This window comes from Taurulus bubalis (assembly GCF_910589615.1).
Source record: "Taurulus bubalis genome assembly, chromosome: 5".
In the NCBI taxonomy this organism is placed as follows: Eukaryota; Metazoa; Chordata; class Actinopteri; order Perciformes; family Cottidae; genus Taurulus; species Taurulus bubalis.
Genome location: NC_136593.1, coordinates 8796269 through 8805609, shown reverse-complemented (window position 1 = coordinate 8805609; position 9341 = coordinate 8796269).

Here is a 9341-nt window from a genome sequence, read left to right as displayed (position 1 = left end):
AAAAACATAATCCAAAAATGCCAGGAAGTTAATTGTTTACTGCTTGTCATTCACTCGGATCATGTGGCCATGGAAAAGAGAAATGTGTAATGTCACAGCTCAAATACTGCAGAGGCTACCTAAAATGACACAAAGATATTATACTACTAATAATACTAATGATAATAACAATATATAAGTGTAGTGAAAGATTAGTTTTCTTTATTGGTTGCAAAAAATAGAGATGATTTCATATTGTACAGTGCATGTCGATTTGTATATCAATATGATGAACCTGATGTGTTGAAATACAGTTCAAAGTTAATTCATTTATCCTAAAATTCCAGTCGGCACATAGCAAGTATATAGCAAAGTAACTCGTGTCAGATTCATTTCACAGTTGAAGTGACTGCAATCCAAAGCTAGAACGTGTCACTGCCAGGGCCGAGTAGAGGTCAACTGTTCTGATGTCTATCCTCTCCAGTTGTACAGTTACATCTGAGTTTGCACAGCTGAAATGCAGCTTTCTCCTCCTTGTATCTCCCCCTTTGATTGACCTTCCTACCACACATATCTTCCTGGTCTGCTGTGGTGCTACCCAGCACGGCTGACCCAAAGAAAACCCCAACCACCAAGCGCCCATCCAACCTCATGTTTATACTTCTATGATGAGTCCAACCTGCTCAATCAGACTTCCACTGACTGGCCTTGAACTGAAACTGTATACATCTTAACCATCCCAGCCATCCGAGGCAGCCAGTGGAGACCAAAGCTGCATAAATTGCAACGACCGGCCCTGGTTGTGCACCGAGTCCAATGCATTGAGCGTTTCTAATTGGGAAGGAATTGCTTTGTTTACATTGGCACTAGTTGATAGAGCTGGACTCTTATGTCCCTCCAGCCAACCGGGCTAAAGTCCTCTGAAGGAGAATAACCAAACTGCCAAGCTGAGCTGGAAGGAAATGATTTGGAACAGAGTAAAGGATATTTACTCAATTATATTTGATCAACTAAGGTAATGCCTTGCTGTGAGGCAATCTAAGACTCTTTTTTTGAGGGAAAACTTCTTTAAAAATCTTTAAATTTGCTGTGGGGGTTTTCCGACGACCAGTCCAAAACCAAAAGATAATTCATTTCTAATGATATAAAACTGGAAAAAGCGGCAAATCCAGACATTTGAGCAGCTGGAACAAGTTTTTTGCTGGATCGAACTGCATAAATTATTGTCAATGAATCATAATATTCTAATTATCTATGGCCAAATTGATGAATCAACCAGTCTGTCCAACCCTAATCTTGCCCTACACATTGCATGTGCATCCATTTTAATAGTATCATGACTGAATCTATTGCACTGATATAATAGTCAAGCTCCAGAGCACAACAATCCTATGATCCAATAAGGAATAAAATAATATGAAGCCTGTCGAGAAGACCTTTTGTAATTTCCCGTAACAATACAGTGGATGAAGTGACACCATAAGTGTAAGTATTAGAATTTAGCTGCAAATTGTGTCGTCGCCACAACATTTCCACTCAATAAAAAGGCTTCTATATGAAAGAATATTTTATTTGTGATTTTAAGCTGAATAGGGAACACCGCTGCACTCAGTCAGCTCTAACACCATGTATCAAGCCATATGCAAGCTTGTACCTAACATATAATGAGAAATCCAAAACCCTGGAAAAAGCACACCACATCCAACATGAAGACTGCAAACGGGTTACCACACACACCAGTCGACCACAATTATTTTCTCATTCCTTTTTCTGTTTATGTTGAAACTCACATAGCTGAAATTATGCCAGTTGGAAACATGGCCCATAACTAATTTGTCTATCCTCTTGGTCAAGCAGTACAAGTGTGATTAACCCACTAGACCTTTCAGTGATACAGATTATTGATAGCTTGTACTGTAACACACCCCATGTAGTCTGTCAGTGATAAACAGGGCATTTGAACAGGAGTTTTTTATTTGTATTGTCACTGATTATAACATGATACGGATAACATTATGATTTAGTAAAGGTGATTCCAATTGGATTTGGAAACACTTTAGATGAGTCAGCAGCAAAATCAGGCCTTGTCAGTATCTCTCAGCTTCCAGGGTATGGCGCCCAATGTTGCCATGATTCTTCCAGCAGACGATTCTTTCCTCGTTGCACCAGCCCGCTGTGTGACAGTGTTAATCCATTTGGCTGTTATTGAAGTGTACAGCTCAACACTTTATTTACCACCAACTTCATGAAGCACTGGGACCTTTTATGATCTCAGCCAAGCCGAAACACAGACCGACGCACCAGCAGATACACACACACACACGCACGCGCACAGTCCACCTGGACGCATTTTTACCATGATCCAGTATATGATTATCTTTTCCACTGTGGCAAACCACTTTTTAACACCCACAGACACAAACCCCATTACAACAACAAAATATACACGCACATGTGTACTGAATTTATAAATTCACAGTCTGGCTAAGCCGATAACTGTGTGACACACACACACACACACACACACACACACACACACACACACACACACACACACACACACACATACACACATGATCCTGGTCCCTCCTTTATGGCTGTGACTAGGGTAGGACAGTCTCCATACATCAGTGGCAATGGAACAATTGCATGTGCACTGGCAGCACCGGCGCAGTCAAATCTCATTAGCTTAACGGGATCCCCAAAAGGTTCTGACAGCGTCCTGGCTGTGATTGGTGTGGCCCGGGGTGATGGGAACATACCTGTGGCTGTCTTGTGTACTCTGTGGGCACGTGGTGAAGACTAAGCACACGTAGCAGCTGAGGCCTGGCAGTGGCGGTAAGATTCTGGGTGTCCACGCCAGCCGCCGCCTCACCATACACGTCTTCTGCAATAATGAAACTCACTCTCGCTTTTTTTCTTCTTCTTTTTTCTGACTCTCACCGTCTCGTGCACTCTCTCACTCTCTCCTTGCCACACACACTCACATTACACAGACATAAGGGAAAACAGTGGTTGATTCTGTGTACCACTGTGCCATGATGAGCTCAGTGCTAACTTTGAATGCTAACCAAGAATCAATTTGGAGTGAAGTTATTATTTCAAGTCTGTTCACCTGACTTCATGGTTTAAATTCATAGAGTATACTTAGTCTTGAAAGGGATAGTTTGATAGTAGTTTTTTAAATAAATGAGGGGAACGATATCGCTGTAATGTTAAATATTCGGCTACAACTGTCAGACGCTTAGCTTAGCTTTGGGCCGAGACTGTGAGCTAGCCTGGCTCTGTCTGAAGGTAACACAATCCATCTTCCCACACCTCTTAAGCTCACTACATGACCCGTTTTATCTTGTTTAATACGTACAAAAACTGTAGTGTAAAAATGACACGTTGTGGTTTTACGGGGGGTTATTTGCTTGGCCGGGAGCAATAACTTCCTTTTTCCTAACTTAAGAAAACCAACCGGCTCTAGATTTGTATTGAACTCATTGAACTATCGGCAAGAAAGCAAACAAACGCAATCCCAAAAGGTTGAACTATTACTTTCATATAGCTATTATTTTTCTTCTTTTCTCTGTCACGTTGTCTGAACACTAATGTTCTTATGCTCTTAAAAATTTAGGATGTGTCATTGTTGGCACATCCTCGTGTCTAGTTCAGGACAACTCACATTTCTTCAACGATGTGCTGAAAATGAGCCTTCAGGCTGCAGCGTTTTGTTTTCAGTCCCCTCTAGATGTCTCCCTGAGGGGTCTTTGGAAGAACACATGTTTTTAATAAGGGTCTTTACGTCTGGCCTTGCATAAATGTTTAGCAGCGTTCCTTCTGGGAACTGGGGCCTGTCTTTACAGTGGAGGCTAATCAGCTGTAAATTCTGTTTTAAAAAGGAAAAGGAAGGCATGGAAGGAGTTAATCTCCGAGGCCCATTGAACCCTCTGTCTCACCCTTTATTCACTCTCTCTCCATCTCTCTCTCTCATGCACAGATGCACGTATAGTACATACACTCCCCCCCCCTCCAGAGAGTGAAAGGAGGGGATGAAAACAAAAGGAAAAAGAGAGAAAAGAAAAGCCAGAGGCTTTGACAAATGATCCAATAAACGGATAGGGAGATTACAGGCTGGATGCCCACTGGGAGAGGAAGTGGGGCAGTAAATATTTTTTAAAAGCTGTCAATAATGTTGAGCGTTGAATTGAGAGAAGTATCCACGGTCAGAGCCAAAGATTGGGCTCCTGTGCTGGGTGCTTGTCTGTGGGAGCTATTGGTTAATAGTATATAGGCTGAGAGCAATTTAAGTGCCAAAATAATGTTTGAAAGAAACTGCTGCTGTTTTTAGACAGAAACATGCAAAATGTATACCAGAATCAAAACCATCCTGCTTGACATGCACATCCATCCTTCCACTACACTCCCTGGAGACGATCCCAGCTGACATTTAGAGGTCAATTAAATGAAAATCAATCTTAATGCTGTCAACATGCTGACAGACAAGATCTCAAAAATGTAATTCATGATGTATCAATAAGATTAAGATCATATGCAGCTGTCTTTCTGTATCTTTTTTTAAAGATAAATACACTGACGCTTATCAAACCCTTTTATGTAATGCTGCACAAAGCAAGGATCAAAAATATAAGGACATCCTTTTATTCATCAAGTCTGTTGCCCTTCTTTAGTAACAATAATAATACGTTTTATTTGTATAGCGCTCTACACGGTACTCAAGGCACTTTACATGGTAAAAACAGAAAGAAAAGATGCAATAACAATGTACACAAGAGAGATGACATAACAGTAAGAAACAAAACAAAATCATTGTTAACTAGCAGCACAGGTCAAAAACAGATTTAAATAATTAAATTAGTTTTAAGTTCTGTTTTATATCGGCACTCCTATCCACTATTTATACTGTCCATACTATCTTAAATTGTATTTATCCACCACATTGCACTGCACGTTTACTGCTTCTCTTTTGCACTCTGGTCAGATGCTAAACTACATTTCGTTGTCCCAGTACTTGTACTCTGTGCAATGACAATAAAGTTGAATCTGAATCTGATCAGTTTTGAAAGTGGCGCGTGACAGAGAATGTCTGAGCTAATGGGGGAGAGTGCTCCAGAGGGAGGGGGCAGCAATGGAGACGGCCCCGTCCCTCCAGCTCAGATGCTTGGACAGAGTAGGGAGGGTTAGGAGGTCGACGTTGGCAGATCTGAGGTTGCGGGTGGGAGCGTGTCGGTGCAGGAGGTCAGAGAGGTATGACGGGGCGAGGTTGTGAAGGGCTTTGTAGGTGATGAGGAGAATCTTGAACTGAATTATTTGCTGTATGAGGAGCCAGTGGAGGTTTTGAAGGACTGGGGAGATGTGGTCTCTGGTGCGGGAGTGGGAGAGCAGACGGGCAGCTGAGTTCTGAATGTATTGTAGTTTGTACTTTTTCATAAAAAAAAAAAAAATAGTATACCGGTTTGGGATGAGAGTTTAATAATTATACCCTCTCCTCAAAAATCCATTGTTAAGTTTCTTTTTTTAAGCAAGTTAAAGTTGCCGTATCTGGCGGGAAATAGGAGTTGTTTTCTCTTGTTTCTTTGGATTTAATCCAATAAACATACAATCAAAACATACACAGACAGCACAGGCCCTGGTTAGCGGCACAGTAAACACAACGTAGGCTATCGGCTGTGAAACGTGAGGAACATAAGATAGCAGTGTTATTACTCTCAGAGTTTCCACAGTGTGGCGGAAGTTTGCATATATTCTTGCCCTGCTGTTTGTTGTTGACAGTAAATTTAAATTGCATGGACCAAGAAGTAAATGTAAAATGCTAAACCCTATTTCTTTGGAGTATGTAGCCAGATCGTACGCAGCGCACCTTTAAGAAGTGATGATAGAGAGACTATTATCACTAGCTCTGCCTCTGTCAAAGCTCCATAAAGAGCCCCGACACCAGTCTCACTTTCCCACACCTTTCAACCACGCTTGTTACTCTGCAGACCAATTAAAGCTGATTTAAGGGTTCACCTGTGTGCCTATTGGAAAATAGCCTCAGGGCGGTGCATCCGCATGATTGATGGGTTGATTAGATAATGACAGACAGCCACAGGACTCACCTGCGTTCTCCTGTTTTAGTTGTCTAACTCTGATTGGTTAATATTCTGGTTAAGGCCGATCCTCCAGAAACCTGTAGAAAATAAGGTAATTCTGACAACAAGATTACAGTGAAGAAAGACAGAGTAATAATGAACTTTGTACGTGTCTTTGTCATATCAAGTTCCAATAAAAATACTTCCTTACAGTGTGTAATGACGGAATGGTTCCCGTTTGACTCACGTTGTTATTATTATCAGCGTTATTATTCTTGACAGGTCTAATTTGCTCCTATTAGCATATTGAATGTCAAATTGTCCTTAAACTGACACTGTTGGATGTTAAAAGGCGTGTAACTAGTATTTTTAATAATAACAGAGCATTTAACATATTGCCGCTTATTTCTCTTGTTAATAGCAACTATAGGAAATTGTATTATTTTAGACCTCCCAGTCATCAGACATCACAGTAAGAAAACATGGATTTAATTTCCCTTTATTCCTTCACCCACCAGTGTTTTCACTCAGCCAAAGATCATAATTAGTGGTCATACTATACAAATAAAAAACACTTTTTGACAATATTAAGTGTCATCTTTTTGATCATTGCTGCCTTAACATGTGTGGTCTCTCTTACACACACACACACACACACACACACACACACACACTCACACACACACACACACACACACACACACACACACACACACACACACACACACACACACACACACACACACAAGCACCAACACAACAGAAGGCCCTGCAGATACGGGAGAAGTTCCAGGATATGGATACTTTCTTTAACACCTTCCTCCTCACCCTTGGAACAGATCCTCTTGAGTTTCTGTTTGGTAAGCAGAGAGAACATCCTCGAGTCGCTCCTGTTCTCTGCTCCCCAGCTGGTTTCCCGTCCAGTGGATAATATTTCACTGATCCGCTGACACTCTGCGCCGCTGCTGCCAAGGTGTGGTGGCCAGAGGTTCAAGACCTCTGAGGCAATTAAACGCAGCGCAGATAACAAGCTTGTCCACTGCATTAGGTGTTGACATTTCAACCCTGTTGTTACAGTAATGTGTTGCTATGGAATGCTATGGCATTTAAGACCAAGTCTTGATTAATTAGAAATACTAAAATATTTAATATATTTATATACCCTCTATCACATTTATTATACTCAATTTAGGTATATATACCTATTTTGTCACAATTTAATATTTTGTGTGTGTGTGTGTGTATGTGTGTGTGTGTGTGTGTGTGTGGATATTGCTGGTGACATACTGTAATTTTGCATCAATAAAGCAAATTAGTGTATGTATTTATTAGTGTATTTGATTACAGTACATTCCTGTATTCCTTTGATATAGTAGACATACCGTAAAGTGTACAGTAGTTTGTTGTAGTTAATGATGCTAAACTGTGATGCTAAACTGTAAAATGTGCCACTGTTTCTCCAGCATGAGGACCATTTTTAAGATCAACTGGCAAATGTAACCGCTTCACCCAGCATTATCTTAAATAAAGTGCTGGAAGTATCAAAAAGCACAAACTGGTAGAATAGATAGATCTACATAAAATATCTACATATTAATTTGAAAAGGGTTTTCTTCAAATAGATAAAGCATTTTACAGTAATACCTTCTGAATTTTTAAAAACAATTATTTGTCTGAAGAATTTAGTGAAATTAAGGAGAAATATTATTTCATCCAAAGCAAGTTCAACTTGGCCCAATGCACTGTTCAAGTGACAGGCTTACCTGGTTGGTCTTTAGACCGCATTGGCTATTAAACGCCACTCTTAATCATTCTTCAATCCCCCACACTGTGTTGTGTTTGAGTTTGCCTAACTGTACCAGAGACCAAGGTTCAAACCTCTCTGGCGTTTATGCCGCTGCCCTTGAAGCAGAAGCAGCAGCTACCAAACAGACATCACTTCCAATCATCATCACAACTTCTGAGCCGCCCTTGAACAAGCGGGCTGTCTCAAGGTCTCCACTTTCACCTCCGAAAAACTCTTCAAAACCCCACCGGCCTCACCAGTATTCCCTCAGATTCCCATTCACTCTGACCTACAGAATCAAAAATGCATGTCGTCTCACCCTAACGATGACTGAAAATCAGAGTGCAGAAGAAAAAATAAATCACTCCATCTTTTTTCAAGCCATTATCTTTTTTTGATGGGCAATTGACTTTGGGAGCGGGGGTTTATGGCGAGGGAGGGGTGGTGGTGGAGTTTGTCTGTGCTTGCCAGTAAGAGCTCCAGGGCCTCCTGCTCTGTTCTGCTGTGATGCCTGCGTGCTGAGTTTGGCTTGGCTTGAGTGTCTGCACTTGATGGTTTATTCATATTCAGCGGTGCAGGACGCTGTGCCATGAGGTTCCTCTCACACTCAATATGTCTGCGAAGAAGTAACAGAAAGGAGGTCTGAGTCCCAGTCTCGCTGCACGGGCGTTTCAAATGTTTTGCTCTCGTTTTAAAGATTGGAACGGCGATCAGTTTCAAAGTCGACCAACACCACAGACCTTCTCTCTTTCTCCCCTGAAAGGCAGATGTTTTACAGCTGTCAAACAGCGATTTTACTCAACATCTAAAATGTGTAGTCTGATTTTGTCTGTTGGGCTATTTCTGTTTGTTTTATTTTCTTCATTTCCGTTCTTTTCTACTCCTTAAGTGCCGTCTGTTAGTGTCTATTTTTCATTCGCATCTACTCCCTGCATTCCTATGAGGTTTTTTTTGGAGCTTCTACGAGAAAAATAATTGATAACAAATAAAGCTCATGTCCATCCTACATCGGAGAGCCAACACTGAGGAAAAAAATGTGTGCTTTGTATATATTCCAGCCTCCCTTGCAGTCATCACCATTCCCACAAATACATAGTGTACTTGTACCTGCACATGCACAAAGTACATATAAACACACAAATAGACGCCACCACAACTGAAATACCCAGTCCCTGCCCAGTCATTGTGTCCATGGCTCGTGTTCATCAATTAACAAGCCACTTGCTAGTCAAAAACAAACAACATCAACTTCCCCTGAACAGCCCAGTCAAAACAAGCAGCAAAGGCTGGCTTGTCCACTTAATCAAAGCCAGATGTCTCCTCAAAAACTATTTCTCTCTTTCCTCACTGCACCCCTTTATCCAATCGCTCATTCTCCCCTTCTCTTCCCCCCACATTCCCTTTCCTGTCTGTGTAGACGGCTGGTCCTCAGCAGTCGTGATTTGGCTCTCTTGTCGGTTCTCCGTCTGTCTCTCCGTCTTCTGTCTCTCTTTCTCTCC